Here is a 20,029-nt window from a genome sequence, read left to right as displayed (position 1 = left end):
AAGTGTAGTGTCATAATATGTTCGCATGAACACAATGTGTATCTTCCTCCTACCTTCCCCTCCCCCCGATAGTGCATCATATAATATATATATAGTGAAAGGGCACCATGCAAAAATGACAATTCAATTCTTTTATGTAGTAAGAAAATTTCAAGGTTGAACGGTATGTGCGTAAAATTGCTCACTTTCACTTAGGATATTCAAATATACAATTCCAACACATAGTGTAACAAACATTTCTTCTAGGTCAAAAATTCAATCCTGGTCACTTGACCTTGACCTTCGAATATTTGAAATGTCATCTCAAGATGATGCATTCTACAGCTAGGTTTAAAGATTTTTCAAGTTACCCAATTGTAACGACATTCTTCAATAGTTGATACATTTTTGGCAATTCGTGATAACTTCTTTTTATAACAAATGGAACCTGGGCAGAACGTCGCTTGTACGTTTAACAGATGAAAGCACTTCTATAATATCTGAATCTGCCCAACTCCATTAGACACAGACACTATATCAGTATGACATATATGAACATCAAAAGATGGCCTTCCATTTGTCATAGATACCTAGGTAAAGCAACCACCAAAAATAGCAGGTACTTACACTTTTGATTTATGAGCATATATGGACTTAGGAGCCTGCAAATATACTTGATTTCTTATAATTGAACTTGCTGCCTTTTTTCATGCAACTAACTTTTTAAGAAAAAAAAAACAAGTTAATGAAAGATTGGAACTCATCTTGAGATCAAAAAGCGATACACAAGTATAGAAAAACCCAGGTAACGTCAAAGGACTAAGCTACTTCTTTTTTATATGATACAAACCAAGATCAATTAGTGGAGACATTGTTCTTGATTTAAAAAGGAAGTAATCACAGGTTAAACATACAGTAGTTCATATACATAACGCACGACGCTTGCACCTCGACTGATATAGATTGCCATCTTTCCATGAATTTAAACCATAATACATGACCAAAATATACTTCGCCTTTGGGCATCTGTGCCGCAAAAAAACACCGCCAATCTTGAACCGTATCTTGACTGTCAGGCATGAGATCACTCATTCTTCTTGTCTAACAGAATTTGAACCAAAATACATGAGCAAAAGGGCATTGAATAAGTGATATATGTTTTCTTGGACATCAACTGAATCGTGACACGCATCACAAACCCCATCTTTGTTTTTCCAAGATCATTTTCTCATTTCTAGGAAAACAAAACGAAATAAAAAGTTGAAACATTGGTTAATAATTTAAACGGAATAATTGGTTTTCTCATGGACACTGAGGATTATTTCAGAGGCATCCCAATTTAATCTGTGTGGAGAAAGCTTTAATAGCCATAGAAGGTAGTTCCCTCTTAAAACAAAGCATATCTGCAGAGACAGTCTGATTAAATACATGCAAATGAGCTCATATGGTTCTTGTTTGGTTCATATGAAACTTTGTAAAAAAACGAGGTTAACAATGGATGTACATAGTAGCTATTCATCAATGTAGAAGTATCAATGGCAGAAGGGATAATCTGCAATATCAGTCCATAAAAAAAACATGACAGTTCACATGTATCAAAGTTCGGTGATTCTCATCAAGGTCCTTTATTTTCTTGCTTAACTAAAATATTCCTTGGACTATATGAAAGGATATGTAGTGATCACTACAGGGATGGATGCCAACGGGTTTACGTATACCTGCATGATAGGTCTAAATTGTAAGCAATAGAGTGGAGACATATTAAAAAGCTAACCTCAGATGAATTGAACGTAAGTTAGTGCAAAAGTATCAGTGTCTGCCCTTCATAGAAAAAAAAAATCCACTGGCTAGAAAACAACTGGAGAATATTCATCGGGCCTAAAAGGAAATCGAACAAACGACAAAGAGGCATAGAGATGAAAATATAAACTTTGTAAATTTGGATGTGGTCAACTTGACTATATATAATCTTTAAAATATCTTGATAAACTGATCAGGCACGATTAACAACATGATACTGCTAATGCTTAACTCAAAAGTAGTTTGTTCTTTGGCACTTGAGTTTCGTCTCTATTTACTTCCATTTCCATATATGTGCAGAGGTCATTTCGTTCAGCTGCATTTATTAATGTTTTGATAAAATATATTCAAGGAAAACCTATGTTAAATCACGGTTCAGCCAAAGGGGGGAAAAAGCATAACCTAACACCACATGACCCTAGAGCCTTCTCGGACGGGATTATAGGCGGGAGTGGGGGATCATGCGACCATGCTGGACTTGTAGAACAGCTGCACCTACGGCTGGATCATGAAATATAGTAGTATCAGAATAAGAAAGTAATCAGCTCAAATTATTGCAGCGGATAAAGAACATCGCATCTGGATGGATTAAAACGTGGACTTTTTTAGGACCTCAAGCTGTATTTGGTGAATTTTATACCTGAGGCTTCATACATGGGGAGTCCTGGACCTTCGGCGAATTCGGTGGGCAACCCTCAGCGAGCGGACACCCCACTTAGCAGAAAATGTAGATCAAGAAGAACCAGAGGTAGAGCACCCTATGTTGATCGAGAAGAACCTGAGGTGGAAGAATAAACCGGTGACGAGCACAACAATTATAACTGTCATGGACGTACAAAGTTAGAGTTCCTCAAGCCGTCGCCCCCGTTCGTCGTCAGGGCGCCACAAACGAGTTGAATTTCCTCAAGGCGTTGCCTCACTACCATAGATGAGCACCATGTACCCTGGGCGCACGACCTGGACACAGGCAAGCTCATTTGTTTTGATCTTCTTTTTCTTTTTATTGGGACGCGGGTATGGACTGCTGGCACAGGGAAGGAAAGATCCAATTTAATTTGTCATGATTGATTCTAATCTGATACCGTGATCACTTTTGGGTAGTGACATGCTTAGCCAATTTAATTTGTCATGATTGATTCTAATCTGATACCGTGATCACTTTTGGGTAGTGACATGCTTAGCAGGGAAAGATCATATTTAATTTGTATTGATAGAGTTTAATTTAATACCGTGATTAGCGATAATAAATTTAAACAAATGGCGACTTGCTCTGAAAAATGAATCAGACGATTGGATGTTAAACGGAGGCCATGAGATTAGATTTGATGGCTAGGATGCTTCCAATGACGACCACCAAATTGCGTTGAGTGTCAAACGACCAACTCCCATTTAATAGTAAGGGTATGGACTGCTGGCACAGGGAAGGAAAGATCCAATTTAATTTGTCATGATTGATTCTAATCTGATACCGTGATCACTTTTGGGTAGTGACATGCTTAGCAGGGAAAGATCATATTTAATTTGTATTGATAGAGTTTAATTTAATACCGTGATTAGCGATAATAAATTTAAACAAATGGCGACTTGCTCTGAAAAATGAATCAGACGATTGGATGTTAAACGGAGGCCATGAGATTAGATTTGATGGCTAGGATGCTTCCAATGACGACCACCAAATTGCGTTGAGTGTCAAACGACCAACTCCCATTTAATAGTAAAGATGTGTTTTCTATTGTGCAACGTGGCACGTTAGAAGAAGGTAGAATCAACCATTCTGCTAGTGGTAGATGGTAGTCGTGCGTCAATTTAGCATTGCACAACTTGCACTAAATGTGGCAATTGGATTTTGGTTACGGATTTCTTGATCGCCGAACAGCTAATTATTGCGCTATTCATTTGCACGGGAGAACTTTCCATGGAGCAAAGCATTTCGAAAACTCATTTAACGTGGGAGTACTACTTATCTTTCTTTTTTTTTTGGAAATGTTCGTCCGGCATGAACCATTCAATAAAAAGCTTAGTTGCAAAAGTTATTTACAAAACACGATAGGCAATAGATAAATAATTACATCTCCGAATAAAAATAAAAACAGAAGAAGAGAGATAGAGATTAGAGAAGATTATACTCCCCTGTCCCAAAATATAATACAGCTAATTAAATGTGTTTTCTATTGTGCAACATGGCGCGTTAGAACAAGGTAGGATCAACCATTCCTAGTGATATGCGGTAGTCGTGTGTCCGTTTAGCATTGCACAACTTGCACTAAATGTTAAGAAGGTAGGATAAACAATTTAAAGGTATAATAGATGCAATTCTATGGGGAGCTCACATCATTTTGAGCCTTGTGTCCGTTGGATCTTACCGGATGGTAAATCTTGGCAGTTTTTCTTCTTCACCGTACCGCACCATATAAAAACGAGTCACCCAGTAGAAAACCGTATGTGCTACCATATTTGCTTCATAAAAATTATGCTTAAACTTAATTATCACAAACTTAGCAACCATGCGATAGAAATTATCAAGAATAGCAGCTGCTACTCCAATAGAATAGCCTCCCTCATTCATAGGTTGATCCACTTCTAGATTGTCAGAGCAGCAGATTACTTTGTTGCATCCAACTGCTTGAGCCAATAGTAGTCCTTTCTTCAGAGTATACACTGGCCAACATCACATTATGAACAAACTCCAGTCTGCTGTTGCCAGCATCGATAAATTTTCCCATGGCAGTCACCAATTACCGCGTGCAACCCCATGGGGAGCTCACAGCGATTTGAGTCTTGTGTCCATTGGATCTCTAACCAGATGGTAAATCTTGGCCGTTATTTTTTTCACCGCACCATATAAAAACGAGCCACCCAGGTAATTCATGTGCTACCATATTTGCTTCATGAAAATTATGATCGAACTTAATTATCACAAACTCAACAACCATATCATGTGATAGAAATTATCAAGAATAGCAGTTACTACTCCAATAGAATAGCCTCCCTCATTCATACGTTGATCCCCTTCCAAATTGGCAGAGAAGCATATTACTTTGTTGCATCCCACAGCTTGAGTCAAGAGTAGTCCTTTCTTCAGAGCATACACTGGCTGACATCACTTCATGAACAAACTCCAGTATGTTGTTGCCAACAACGATAAATTTTCCCATGGAAGTCACCACTTACCGCCCCTGTTTACAAAGGATCAAAATAAATCGTCGGCATCGAAGGAGGCATCCACATTAAACTTTACAAAGTTTTCTAGCGGCTTAGTCCAGCCCATTGTTCGCATTTTTGGTTTTGGAGAATTGGCTCCAATAGCCGTTGGATCCTTCACATTTTTCTCCATGTGTTGCTTGCCCTCTCTCCCACCAGAGGTATCAGCTGGTGATGGCGACGAGTTCAGGTATCTTGGACGGTACCAAAATCGTAGGAAACCGGTGATCATCACATAAAAGAAATTCCAACATGGCTTGTCATGTACGATCAATTCAGCTTGAGTTATCTGATATGTTGCAAACGTATCTATAATTTGTGATACTCCATGCTTGTTTTACACCAATTGCTAAGATGCCACAGTGCTAGTTCCTGTTTTCCGCTGTTTTGTATTTTATAAAAGTTGTACAGAAAATATTCTCGGAATTGGACGAAACAAAAGCCGAAGTTCATATTTTACCGTAACGAAGACAGAGTCCAGAGGAGAGACGAAGGGGCGCCACGAGGCGGCCACACCAGGCCATGGTGCGGCCCAGGCCCTGGCCACGCCATGGGGTGGTGTGCTCCCTAGGCACCCACCGACCTCGCCCTTCCGCCTATTTATTCACGATCTCGGGAAAAACCTAAACACTCAAGCCTCCATCCACGAAAAGTTCCGTTGCGGCCGCCATCGCCGACCCTAGCTCGGGAGGGTTCTGAAACTCTTCCCGACATCCTACCGGAGAGGGAGATCATCACCCGTGGCCTCTACATCACCATGCCCGCCTCCGAAGTGATGCGTGAGTAGTTCATCTCTGGACTACGGGTCCATAGCAGTAGCTAGATGTTTGCCTCCTCCAGTTTATGCTTCATGTTTAGATCTTGTGAACTTCCTATCATGATCAAGATCATCTTTATGTAATGCTACATGTTGTGTTTGCTGGGACCCGATGAATATTGAATACTATGTTGAGATCGATTATATACTTGTCATATGTTACTTGTGATCTTGCATTCTCTCCGTTGGTAGTAGATGTTTTGGCCAAGTATATGCTTGTAACTCCAAGAGGGAGTATTCTTGCTCGATAGTGGGTTCATGCCTCTAGTAATCTGGAAGAGTGACAATAACTTCTAAGATTGTAGATGTGCTATTGGTATTAGGGATAAAACAACAATGTTTTGTCTAAGGATAATTACTTTATTTACGTTACACACATTGCTTAATGCGATAATCTGTTGCTTGCAACTTAATACTAGAAGGGGTTCAGATGATAACCGGAAGCTGGATTATTAGTCATAGACGCAGTTGGATTATGGTATATGTATTATGTTGTAATGCCCAAATGAATCTCATAGTAATTATCTTGTCATGTATGGTCTTTATTCTGTCAATTGCCCAACTGTAATTTGTTCACCCAGCATGTTATTTATCTTTATGGAGAGGTACCTCTAGTGACCTGTGGACCCCGGTCCTTTCTTTTACACCGATATAATCATTCTGTTCTGTTTACTTACTGCAAGCACTGTTCTCTTTAATTCCACTGCAAACAAACATCTCTTTCAACACTATACGTTTAATCCTTTGTTTTCGGCAAAATCGGTGAGATTGACAACCTCACTGTAAGTTGGGGCAAAGTATTTTGATTGTGTTGTGTGCAGGTTTCACGTTGTTGCTGACGCCGGTAGTGCGCCCTGCCACAAGTCAGCTAGCAACACTTCAGAAGTCACGCCTTTCTCCTACTGGTCGATTACACCTTGGCTTTTTACTAAGAGAAAACTTGCTACTGTGCTCATCATACCTTTCTCTTGGGGTTCCCAACGGCGTGCAATTTGCGCTCATCTTTATCGATCAATGCCCCCAAACCTAGCTTCTTTCTAAGGCGTTCAACACGTGGTCATGGAAGAGCATGTGCTTGGTATCTTCCACACGACCACACCAATCTCACATAATGGGCATTGAAAATTGGCTTTTACATGCCTATTTGTTGCCTATTTGCCAGGACCACTCGACATGGTATTGTTTCCTGCATTAGCCTCCAAAGATAAATTTTAAGCTTGGAAGGGTGATTTAAAATCCATATAATCTCCCACATTGGATGATTTATAGCACCGGCACATTGGCCTTGATTAAATCTTAGTCCGATCAGGCTTTCGATCCCATTCAACATGGTAAGCTGACCGTACTGAGAATCTGCGCGTCTTGGTTAACCTCCATCCCACGAAATCATCCATGTCATACAATGGTGATTGAAATAGCCAATATTCTGCATGCATCAGTTCGTCATAAAGTCTACTCAATCAGCTCATCATTCCATGAATTTGTGGTGGGATCGATTAGTTCATGTACTCTGGTTTAAACATTTTTCCTTGGGTGTGAAAAACTTACATGAGTGACAACCATGAATCCACACACCTTCCCATATATTGGTACAATTTCCTTGACCAACTCGCCAAATATGTTCCATTTTGAAAGTTTGTATACCAGCCCAAATGCTTTGTTAAGTGAAGGAGCTACCCTTTTTCATTGGAGCATTTAGGAGAACCCTAGTACAAAGAGATTCTAGTTCCTCCAAAAGCCTCTAGACTTGTTTAGCTAACAATTCTAGATTAAAGCAGTGGATATCTCTGAAGCACATATCGCCTTGCTTCTTTGGTACACATAATTTCTACTATGCTAACCAATGCATCCTCTTCCGATTAGCATTGTCAGCCCAACATAAATTTGACATCACGGTAGTGATTCTTTTACAGATTTGTTTTGGAATCTTGAAAACCAATATTGCATAAGCTGGTATTGCTTGAGCTATCGCTTTGAGTAGCACTTCTTGTCCACTAGAAAATAGAATCTGCTCTTTCCACGCATTGATTCTTTGACATACCTGGTCTATCAAGACATTTGTCAGTAAGTGCCTCTGTCATAATGTCATATTTTGTGCATATGGGCTCCCTGTCCTACATAGGGGTGTTCCGACTAAACAAAATACTGGACTTCGATGTACTGATCAAGTGTCGAGATACTCAGTGGTAATAATCCGTAATACGCTTGAGGCATCCAGTATTGCCCTCATCTGCTTGCATTCAATTAAAGAATCATCAGCAAACAGTAAATTTTATATCACCGGTGCATCCCAACAAACTTTGACACTTATATTTCCTCATGTGCTTCATCTTGATCTAGGCGCCCCATCACCCCTTCTGCACATAGAAGGAAAAGGTATGAATACAAGGGTTCACCCTGGCGGAGCCCCCTAGAAGGATTGAAAATGCTGCCCTCCTCTGAGATTACTTGAACTCTATCAAACCGTGTTTACACACATCATGAGCAACTTAGCCCAGTTTGAGTCAAAACCCAAATTTAGCATAATCTTCTCTAGCAAACCTCATTCAACCCGATCGTATGCTTTGTGCATATCCAGTTTCACTGCACAAAATCATTTATTTCCTTGTCAAAATGATGGACGTGACTCTCTACAAAATTAGCGAGAAAAAATGACTCTTTAAGTTGACAAAGTGAGGTTTGTTATAATTACTGTTTATTGTCTTCAAATATTTACAACAAGTGAGTTTACCTAATTAGGCCCTCGCTGAGTTCTTGTTGACATTTCCAATTCACTTCTATTTGACCTATTTTTATAGCTAGGAAAAGTTGCAGACCGTAGTTAGTTACCCACATGTTTTGTAATTTTGTTCTCAGCATTACTTATAATTTGTCGTGAGAAAGGTTCTGCGAAATAAATAAACGTACCACCTCTATCTAAAATAGGTGTCTCATATTTTTCTAGATACAGATATATCTAGATGCATTTTAGTTAGAGATATATCCATATCTAGATGAATTTGAGACACCTATTTTTAGATGGAGAGAGTAGAATAAGTTGATAGCTAAACATGAGAATAATAAAAATAGTGATATTTTTGCTATTCATGGTGATGTCGAACAGTCAGGATAATCATTTATGTACAACTAATTAGAATGTGTTTTTCTGTTGTGCAACATGACACGTTAGAAGAAGGTAGAGTCAACCATTCTACTTGTGGTATAAGGTAGCCGTGTGTCCGTTTAGCATTGAACAATAAGAGAGTGAACAAATGGAGACCGAGCTATATGTAGCTCATTATTTTGAAAAATTCGGAAATCAAGTTTTTATGTTTTAAAAAATTCTGAAAAAAAATCTTGGATGTAGCTTCTACAAGCATGTAAATTTTCAATGTGAAATTTTTAGTAGTTTATGCTACACAAAAATGACAAATGTGTGGATATGAGAATAATAAATAGTGCACATTTCAAAACTATAAAACTTGCCATATTTTTTCATTTTTGTGTAGTCTACAATACATAGAATTTTACATTGAGATTTTGCACGTTTATAAATTTCATTACTGTCTAAATCTAGGATGTTTTTCAGATTTTAAAACTTAAAACTATGATTTCTGATTTTTTTTAAAATAAAGGTTTATATGTAGCTCGGTCTCCGTTTGCAGTTTTAGTGTACAACTTACACTATAAATGTTTATGTTTTAAAAAACACTATAAATGTTTATATAGGCTCCTTGGTAAACGGTTCATGTCGCTGTGGCTGGTGAGTAGTGGGTAGTCGTGGCCTCGTGAGTGCCTGTGTTGATCTGGTGGAGACTAATTTGGATGCTTCGTCTTTTTACGGAAATTCGGATGCTTCTCAGTGACTCAGTTCGGCTGTTCTTCTACTCTGACGTGATGCCGCCGTTTTTGAGATATGATATTTAATATTTGACATCATGCTATAGAAGCGAAGATAGTACTTTGTTTATTTTGAATATAGTTTATGGAGTTTTTTTCCTTACTATGGGATTATTAGTGGGATGTGTTGCATCATCTCAACCATAGTAATGTCCGTATAAGTATCTATTAAACACATTATAAAGTTATATTAATATTATGCCTTCTTTGATTTCACCATGTTTATGAAAGAGTACACAAGTGAAACTATGAATTCTGGTTCATTTTTTATTACAACAAACACCTTTTACTTGCATTTACGAACATTTTCATTCTAAACAACCATTTAATCGGAAATACAAAAACATTTATCACTCTTACATTTATTTCTATCGTATAGTTTACACCATTACGAACACTATACTATTTCCTTTTTGATTGCATTTAGTTTATCTCTTGCATATCATTTAATTTACTTTACTTACTTGGTGCATATTTAATTTATTTATTATATTTTATCATTTTTTTCAATTCTAGTACCAAACCTTGTGCTTGACAACCACTTGGTGTAGTTGGAGACACAAGGTAACACTATTTTGTTTTGTAGGTTGCTAGAAAAGGAAGGCTAAGTATATTTCTAATGGTTTTCCAAGAGTTCGATATAAACCCTCTAATCATCTTTGTGATGAAAACAACCTTGTGCCATCAACGGTATTTTTCTGGCGTGGTTATCGGGAAACATAGAAGTACCATCACAAGTTGTCTCATCATCAAGGTTTGAGCACAATTGATCTTCCTCGGCAATTGCCAGAGTATTTTCTGGCGCTATTGTCGGGGAAACATAGAAGTACATTATCACTGTGCAACATACCAAGCTTCGGGAAGTGCATGTTTATGAGTTTCTCTTTTTATTTAGATCGGCACAACATTTTTGTTTATCTTCTTTTTGTTTCTTTAGTTTTATTTGCTTGCATAAGTACTTTTAGTGTTGCATATTTAATTACATTTTCCTGACTACATGTTCCTGTTAGAGGTTCCTGCAACAATGTTCTAGTGTTGGCGCCACATTCACATTATGTCACATTGCTAGCCAGCAAATGGTCAAATTCACGTACCTTTGAGCTGGGGTCCTAAGAATCATGCAGTGTGCATCCATTTATTTGCAGGATGAACAGGATGAATAGTAGGTAACAGTAACATGTGTGCAACAACATTCTATATACAACTTGACATTAAAATAATACAAAATGAGAAGCAAGGTCAGGGTTTCACTACATTTATTTTCACGCCAGAAAAACACTGATATCTTACCCAATCAGCAACTTAACAACCAATATGCAACTCAACAACAACTGCTAGAGGATTTAACTATAAGGCCCGAGTGGTGCCATTTTCATACAAACAACTAGTACAATATCTCACCAGATCAGCAACTTAGTAGTAACCAGTGTGCAACTTAGCAGCAACCTATATGCATCTTGATAATTAAATTAGGCAACATATCTCTAAACATGCTATTAATCACATAGGTTTACGATTTAAGAAATCACCACACGCGAACAAACCACATTGCAAATGGATGACGGCACAAAGGCCACCACTATCGTTGCACATATGGTGTTACTAAGTTAAGCGATAAAGTGTCGTACCAGATCAAAGTTGATATGTGCAGAGGAGAAGACCCAGGAGACCAAGTTGAAGTTCATGAGGACACCCTTCTTGCTCCTGACCTCGACTGGTTCTGGCAACATGAAGAACCATCCGCCGCTTCCGTTGGTGACAAGCATGCATAGCGGAGAACATGCACCTAGAAAGTTCTGAAAACAAGAGCACAAACAAGAGCAAACTTAGTGGGTACAAACGGAGGCGGCGTTTTGGCCCATAGGAGTAAATGCTTCCATTACACAAAATAATTAAAAAACAATTTTAAAAATGTTAAAAAATTCTGACATAAAATTGTTTGGTGTACATCGTGACATTCTATGTTAGTGCACAAGCTTTCGTGGAGAAACAAAATTTTATGTAGCGTGTACAAAAAAGACAAAAACTGTTCTGTACGTAGTCGTGTTATAGCATCAAAATTTGTCTGTTTTATAGGAGCCACAGAATTTTTTAGTTTTTTTTGAAAACTTGTGGACGAACATAAAATATGTAGATGTACATGGAATTATTTTAAATTTTTTTGACACTTCAAAATGTAGATTCACATAACGGGAGCAAATGCTCGTATGAGCCAAAGTAAATATCCTGGTAGAAACCTGCAACTTACTTGTATGGTACGTACAACAAGAGAAAAAACATTACACATCCAGTTTTGTAGCTATAAATCCTAGGTTTTCTTTCTAAGTAGTTAACTCTTGTAAAAGCAAACTTAAGAGCATGGAGTAGCAACTTAACTTTGTTGGCAGAAACAACATAGGTATGTTGCAAACGCAACTTCATATATGTCGTAAAACTTAATTAACTGTTGTAAAAGCAAACTTAATAGCATGGAATAGGGAGCGGTGTTTTGGAACATGGGTCCAGATGATCCCTTTATCAGGACCGTTGAATTGTGTTTAGGGATGCGTGCCAGGAGATTTTCCTATCGGTATACGGCGTGGCCAAAAACCAGCGATGAACAGTTATACGTGCAAATTAATGGTAGTGGGCCTAGGCTTTTGGAGACGGAGAAGTTAATGCGTCGGGGTAGTCGATGCCGGTTAACGGGGGGCCGTGTTGGACCAGTGGGACAAGTTGAGGATGTGAAGCTGGACCTTTGATCCAGGGGGAGCCGGCTCCTGGAGGGGATGAGCCCGAAATAAATGATGTTTCTAGACCAATCCAGAACTGTTACCTTCTTCCTCGCGAGTGGCCGGCGGAAAGAATCTCCATATGTGGCAACCACGAAGAGATGTTTTGCGGAGGCATAGATTTCCCGTTGGATCCGGTTTGCAGGTACGCAGTTTCCTCGGTATCCCTGCCGCGAGCGTGTCTTCTAATTCGAGGGGGCAGGAATCGTGTGATGAGGCTAATTTCTGATTTGACAACTGAATCACAGTATGCCTATCTATGCGCCATATGCAGCTGAGGCAGCAATGGTGAGTTTGCAAGACGATGACTCGGTCAGCAGCAACGCTGGTCCGGCGGCGGCGGGCGGTGTGTCGGTGCTTGGTAACGTAGAGAATGGGAGTGCTTTCTACGATGGAGCTGCATGGTTGGCCTGGAGGAGCAGGTGCCCGCTGATTCCGCCGGATCAACTGGGCACGCCAATCCACAATCGCCCGGATAGACGAACAGGTTAGCTGTTTCAGTTAAAATTTCAGTTTGGATTCCGTTCTCTGAACTCAGTTAAGTTGTCTTCTGAAAAAAATTAAGATGGCTGTATGAAAAAATCCTTAATGTTGCAAACAAGATCATGTTCTGTGCCTTCCTCAAATCAATGAAAATTTGAGGTTGTTTGTGGAGGTCAATCAAATTCTTTTGCTCGACTTTGTTTTCTGGGAAAAAAGAAGACGAGACTATGTCTCACGAGTAGTTGCCTCCTATGCCAAAAATACTTATGTGTGTAGCTGTATCAATCTGCATCAACTGATGTGGATGTATTTCTAACCAGATGTCCTTGCTGGCTTTTATTTTTGAATTTGTAAGCATATCAGTACTGAATGTGTGCAAATAACTGTGTTTTGTAGATTCTGTGTCGGCCGTGCACCACCTGATAGAACTCATTGCGAAGAAGGTCAGAGTGCACTGGAGAAGTCGATCCGGTGTTAGTGTGTTACTCAGTGAAATTGGGAGACAAGGTCAGTGACCCCTGCCTGGGTACAACCTTTGACCCCCTAAGTGAGGCATACGATTTCTATAATCTGTATTCCTGGGAACATAGTTTTGGGATTCAGATATGGAAAGATTGGTTAAATTCAGAGAATACGAAGTGCATGCAAGAAATCGTCCGCTGGTGCTCGGTAACCGTCTATGCTACACATTTGATTATTTTGTGTTTGTGGTGGTGTACTCCCTCTGTCTATCTTAAAGCAAGGAAGAAATCACCCACCACTGAATAATTTTGATCTTGTGTCAGTGCCTAGCTCATTTTTGGATGGACTATTGTAGGACTGCATAGCTAACAAACATGTAAGGATTATTAAGAACATATGTGTGCACAGTTGCACATGGTATGGTATGAAATCTTGCATCATATGCTTCCATGGATGGTAGAGATATCAACTTACATGACTGTAGATCAAGCTTGGTTAAGGCTGAGAAATCATAAATGTTTAAATCATGTCTTTGTACTCAGAGTTACAAAGGCTTAAACCACTCGTTTGTACTTTGCACTCACAGCTAACTAGTCAATAGTACCAACTATAAATGGGAGTTGTTTGGAAGCCATAATTTTAGGATTGATTGCCTTTTGCTACAAATTGTTGCATCACGGAATAAAGGACCACCATTTGCACCAAATGTTGCATCACCGATCGTCCTCACAGATCTTATTAGCTAGATTGTCACCAGCCATCAGGTACCACTGACCGGTTTCTGTTTCAGATCATTTGTCGCTCGGAAACTTTTCCAGAGAGTACTGCTAGCTCCTTTGATTGAGTTGAATCTAAATTAATACCTAGAACATGTTGTGTCATGTATTTTGTTTACTCAAATGTACCGACGTATTCCGCTCAAAATGTTTCTAGAGGATGACACAAGTAGTGGTTCCCATGGGATTTATATGACTACTGCTTGAAATGATTTGAAAATTGGATGATTTTTATGCATTCCTTTTCCTAGTGTAACTGCATTCCTAATTTCTGTAATGTAATTTTTGCACTTTTTTTCAAAAAGGAGTTATGGTTCTGGGTGCTTTATATAACTTGGGGTGGCCAGTAGGCAAGTATTATTTAACAGTAATGGGGTTGCATTATCTGGGCAACGTCGTTTGTCTAATAGTATTGACTAAAACCATATTATTGTGAAGTTCTGTGTTAAGAGTAATGCTTCATCACACCAGTGAAATGTACAGTAGCATCATAGAATTACTGAATTACTACATATTTATATGTAGAACTACTACTGAGGCAAAGAATGTTTACTACTGAATGTACTAGAATGTACAGTTGAATCATAGAATTAATTACTACATGAAAGAAGTACAGTACTCCATATTTCCAATATCCAATACTGAATTACTACTAGGGCAAAGAATTTTTTTATAACTGAAATTGAAACTGAAGTCTAAACTGTAGTACTGTACCTTCTTCTTCAGGCAACAGCTACAGCTCAATTTCACCTTACTTGATCAGGGAGGAACGCGAGCACTTGATCAGATAACATTCAGTCAACAGCTACAGCTCGATTTCACCACTTGACCAGGAAGGGCGTCCAGCACGGTCCGGATCGTCGGTCCTCCGCTTGGACCGAGTACGGGATAACGGCTAGATGGGCATTAAATGTGGTCGATGTGTGGGTCAGGTTACTGTTTAATAATAGACATACGTGCTGGAATACTGCACACTATACTCTGTGAGGCCCATATCCCAAGAAAACTGAATGGTCCAGATAAAGGGATCATCTGGACCCGAGTTTCGTTTTGAATTTTCCGGAGTAGCAACTTAAGTTTGTTGAAAGACACAACTTAGGTATGTTGCAAAAGCAACTTAATATATGTTGTGAAACTTAATTAACTGTTGTAAAAGCAAACTTAATAGCATGGAGTAGCAACTTAACTTTGTTGAAAGAAACAACTTAGCTATGTTGCAAAAGAAACTTAATAGGTAACTTATTAAGTCAGATGATTACTTGGTAAACCAGAACACAACAATAGCCCCTAAGTTTATTGGATAAATGTGGAAAAACAACTTGAGAGGGGACGGTAAGCAACTAAATGAGATTGAATATGCAACTTAATTAAAGGCATGAGCAACCAAATTGGCGGGGATCATCAACATATCTAAAAGAGACTACAACTCTTCTATTGTGAAAACTTAACTGCACATGATATTGCGGAAAAACAAAACTTGATAAAAACCGAGCACTAAAATAACTTAATTAAAGGTATGAACAATAAAATTTCCAGGGATAAAATAAAAGAGACCAGAAACTCAATACTATTGTGAAAAAATTAATTAAATATGGATATTGCAGTAAAACAGAAATTGATACAAACTGAGCAGTAAACAACTTAATTTAAGGTATGAACAACTTAATTACTGGGAAGAAACAATTCAACTAAAAGTGAGTACCAACTCTACAATAAAAGAACAACCGTGGGGCATTAGTGAGTAGCAACTCTACCAAAAAAGCCCATGCATGTCAGAAACATGGGACTAAGCAACCGGATTATTGACCTAGAACTTCTCATATGTATGGCCAATAAATTACATTCCAAAAAAAATGGTTGTTGTACATCCAACTCATCTCTGAAAAACTACTTAATTTCTATGAAAAACAAATTAGTGAGATGGCAAAAAGCAACTTAATTAAATAAGCATACTACTTAGGTATGTCGAATAAAACAACTTAGTTAGAATCAGTATATTACTGAGGGGATAACAAAAACAAATTACTTTAAAATATAGTGTACAAATTAATCTTCATGAAAAAACTTAGTGAGATGAAAAAAAGCAACTATATTAAATCAGTATGCTACTTAGGGGCATTTGATTATAAAACGAAACTTAAATTGAATTAGTATTCTACTTCGGGGGTATTTCAACAGCGACTAGGTAAGTTAATTTGCATTTGCAACATGGTGAGTTGGAGGCTAATAACCTAGGCAACATGAATAACTTTTAGTAGGTATCAAAGTGGATAATTTATTCTCCATAGATCTATGTAGCAGCTAACTCAGCATAATGAAAATCAACATAGCGCATGAATGAGAGTGTATGCAAAAGTAACTTCAGAAGAACAATCTTTCTGAATAAAAATTGTGCGTATGCTAGTTAACACATGTGTGAAGTAACAAAGTAATGGATCCATAAGCAACTTAGAAGATATGCCTTGATGAAACCCTACCGTAGCACTTAACCACCTCAATATGAAGTACTGTGTTCAGCATCAAATATCTAATCCCACACTAAACACAGTAGGTTTTTTGTGTAAGAATAAAAATGAAAATAGCACCAAAAAATCCATTCTGATACACAAAAAGTTCACCATCCGTTTTCTCCTGAAATCAACACTGCATGTATACCCTCCCTCCTCATTGCAACAAGAGAAGGGATCGAGTTTTGGGAATATACCGTCAATTTCATGGCGGAAATGTCTTCAAAAGCTCGTCAATGACGATGGGTATCCCATGTCCTTTCAAACACTCATACCTCTATACAGTGGGCACAGTATCACCGCGAAGCAGTTGTGGGGCGAAAGCCATTCCATCTCTGGAGGGAACTTAGCGTCGTCTTCGACCACTACCCCATACACATCTTCCCTTGAACCTAAAACGATGTCTTACTGTCAATGTATGTGTCGTCGTGGCGAACAGACAGATGTCATAGGATGGCTTAAGTTGGGGCAGAATGGACGCAAGAGGATTCGGGGGGGAGTTTGTGATTAGATGGGACGAACTTCCGGATAGTTTCCTCAAGAACTTAGCCAAGGCTAGAGGTTGAAGAAGAAAGACATAAGGAAGAACTCGCTCTAGATCATCTTCTTTATTGATCTCAACAGGTTACAAGTTTCTCAGTACATGAGTTCGTCTAAACCTAGCTCTCTTCGTCCGTGCCCGTGAAGAGGGCTGCCCCCTCTCCTTATATAGGGGAGAGGGTGGCTTATAGGGCAAGAAACCCTAATGGCATCTTTGACTAGACAAACTACTTTACAAAGCTACTTTAATCATAGATGACACCGGGGTCTTCTTTAATCAGGGATGCTGACGTCCTACGGCTTCTTTCATCGTCATCCTCCTCTTTATCGTCAGCCCTTCGTTTAAAGCTACTTTGCTTAGCTCATCTTTGTCTTCTAGCTCTGGAGAGAATCTTTGACCAGTCCTGCCGACATGCTCTTCTTTCCGGTAGCCCGGTATCTTCTTTACCCGGTTCCGGCATACCCCTCTTGGGGATACCGGCTTAGCCTTACTTAGCTAATTTCTTATCTTTGTGCTCCGGTACGAACATTAAACCGGTATCTTGATGGCTCAAACTATCTGGTTTGGCATGCCTTTGGCATACCGGGGGTCATCCCCCCAACATTAGTCCCCGAAGCTGGTATAGTCTGGCGGATTCTATCCAATAGACAATGCCAGGTTCTCACATCTTTGGATACCAGTTTAATCTATCCGGCGCTGAGCTTGGATCCTGCATCTTTGCCCGGACTCTTGTTATCTCTCTTTGCAAGACATTTTCCGGTACCTCTATCCTCCGGCATCTTAGTCATTAAACACTTCCTCGGCGAAGTCGAGAATATCTCGGGTACTGTGCATGTCAGTGACATGCGCACTGTGCCTGACGCGCCAGTGTCAGGGGTCACTTCCCTTCGGCTTCTGCACCAGCATTTATGGCGCCACACCGGATCCTTGCGGCCGTTCCGGATCCGTGTGGCCTTCCTGTGGCATATCTCTTCCCGCACGTGTATCAGTGCGCCACGTGGCGGCCCACGAGGCGAACCGCCGCGGCCCGACGGTTTTCGGCCCACTACCCCTTCTCTCTATATAAGGGCAGAGCGGTTCCTCTTCATCCTCTTCTTCGCATTCCCAACTTCCTCGCGCACAGTGCCTTTGCCCTCTGCGCCTCCGCCGCTCCGTTCGCCGCTCGAGCTCCGCCGCCCGACGAACTTCCACTTCTGCTCCGCCAGACGCCGCTGAACTTCACCGCGGGAAGAACTTCTACGGCGCTCCTGTCGCAGTCATGACATTGGTGCTTCCTCAAGCTTTTCTCCATCTCACCGTCGGCGGACCTCCTCGCCAACTGCAAGCTCACTTCTCCACCGACGAGCCACTTCTCCTGCAACTCCGCCGCCTCAGGTTAGGTTCGATACCTCTTTACCTCTTCTCTCTTAGCTTTCCAGATCTTGGGCCGGTAGAGTATTTATCCCCTTTTTATTTTGCTTTTTCTCTTACTCGTAGATCTTCGCGCGAGGGTGTGTTTGGGAAAAACTGTTTTTCGGTAGATTCCGGCGCCGCCCAGATCTGTATGTCTAGTGAAGAATCCCTTCTCGCCTCCTCTTCTAGTAGTCAAGGCAGTAGCACATCCGACGGGCTAACTGAAGATCTTGCCCGGATGGAAATGGAATCCAGCAAGGATCAAGAGGTCGGCACCTCCAGCCGGGCCCCCGGAAAGGATCTTTCCGGTATCACACGCGGAGCCTGGAGGGGTTCCGACGTGACTCAATACGAGATTGACTGGCTTTACCGGTCCAGGAGAATACCGGAAGGAGTCTCCTGCCGGCTTCCTCGTGGCGAGATCGAACCGGTGCTTGAACCCGGTGAGGTCGTTGTTTTCCTTGCTCACTTTGAGCGTGGCTTCGGCCTTCCTGCCTCCGATTTCTTCCGCCAATTCCTTGATTTTTATCGACTCCAGCCTCACCACCTTCCCGGCAATGCCGTTTTTTACCTTTCTTGTTTTGTGGCCTTCATGGAGGGCTACATCGGCATCCGTCCCGCTCGCGAGACGTTTGCACGCTTCTTTCCCTTCGGATCAACTCGGTCCGGGGCAAGGACATTCCCAAGCCCAAACCCCCCGTACAATGCGGGTCTTGTATCATCGGCTCCCGCCAAGGGAGCCCCTTTTTTAAGTTCAACGGCCTCGAGTCTTGCCGGCTGTGGCAGACAACGTTCTTCTACGTGAAGAACAAGAGCCCTTCAACCCGGCGCCGCCCGCCAAGATCAACTGGAACTACAACCCTGGTACGGATCATATAGAGACGAACCGGGTGGTACGCTTCATGTTGAAGCTGATGAGTGAAACCAACATTTGCTCCGACGATATCATCCGCACCTTCATCAGCCGCCGGGTGCTTCCCCTCAAGCGTCGCGTTCACAAGATGAGCGAGATGTATGGCCCCGGCGATCCCACCAAGATCACCGGCCTGCCCTTGAGCAAGGCAGATGTGGTCCTGAAGGCTAGCCAAATATGCCAAACGGACATGCCGGTTGACTGGGAATGGGGCCTCCGGCCTCTCAGTTCCACTAATCCTCCGACCCAAGAAGTAAGAAATTACGCAACTCGGGTCGGCTTACCAGTAACTTTCATACTGCGACTAATTGTTTTTCTTGCTTGTTTTTAGGCCAAGGACCGCTTCCCCCGCATCGACTCAGATCGGCGAGGCCCTTGCCAGAAGCGTGCTCTTGACAAGTTCGATCCGGACCCTTTCATTAGCTGGCAGGACCTGAAGATGGGCCGGACTCCAGCCTCGCGCCTCGGCAAATCTCCACCGGAGCCGGTCGGTTCGTCCGACGACCCG

The 20,029-nt window shown here is 40.8% G+C and overlaps 1 long non-coding RNA gene across 1 annotated transcript; it reads left to right on the top strand.

Annotated features, from left to right (window-relative positions):
• Window positions 1–12,801: 12,801 nt before the first annotated feature.
• On the top strand, window positions 12,802–15,223 carry LOC124668396. The gene is made up of 3 exons (XR_006991676.1): window positions 12,802–12,934; window positions 13,327–13,599; window positions 14,895–15,223. It is a non-coding gene; the product is annotated as an uncharacterized LOC124668396 (long non-coding RNA).
• The last annotated feature ends 4,806 nt before the right edge of the window (window positions 15,224–20,029 follow it).

This window comes from Lolium rigidum, chromosome 6 (genome assembly GCF_022539505.1).
Source record: "Lolium rigidum isolate FL_2022 chromosome 6, APGP_CSIRO_Lrig_0.1, whole genome shotgun sequence".
NCBI classification, from domain to species: Eukaryota; Viridiplantae; Streptophyta; class Magnoliopsida; order Poales; family Poaceae; genus Lolium; species Lolium rigidum.
This window is presented reverse-complemented; position numbering and strand designations above follow the sequence as displayed.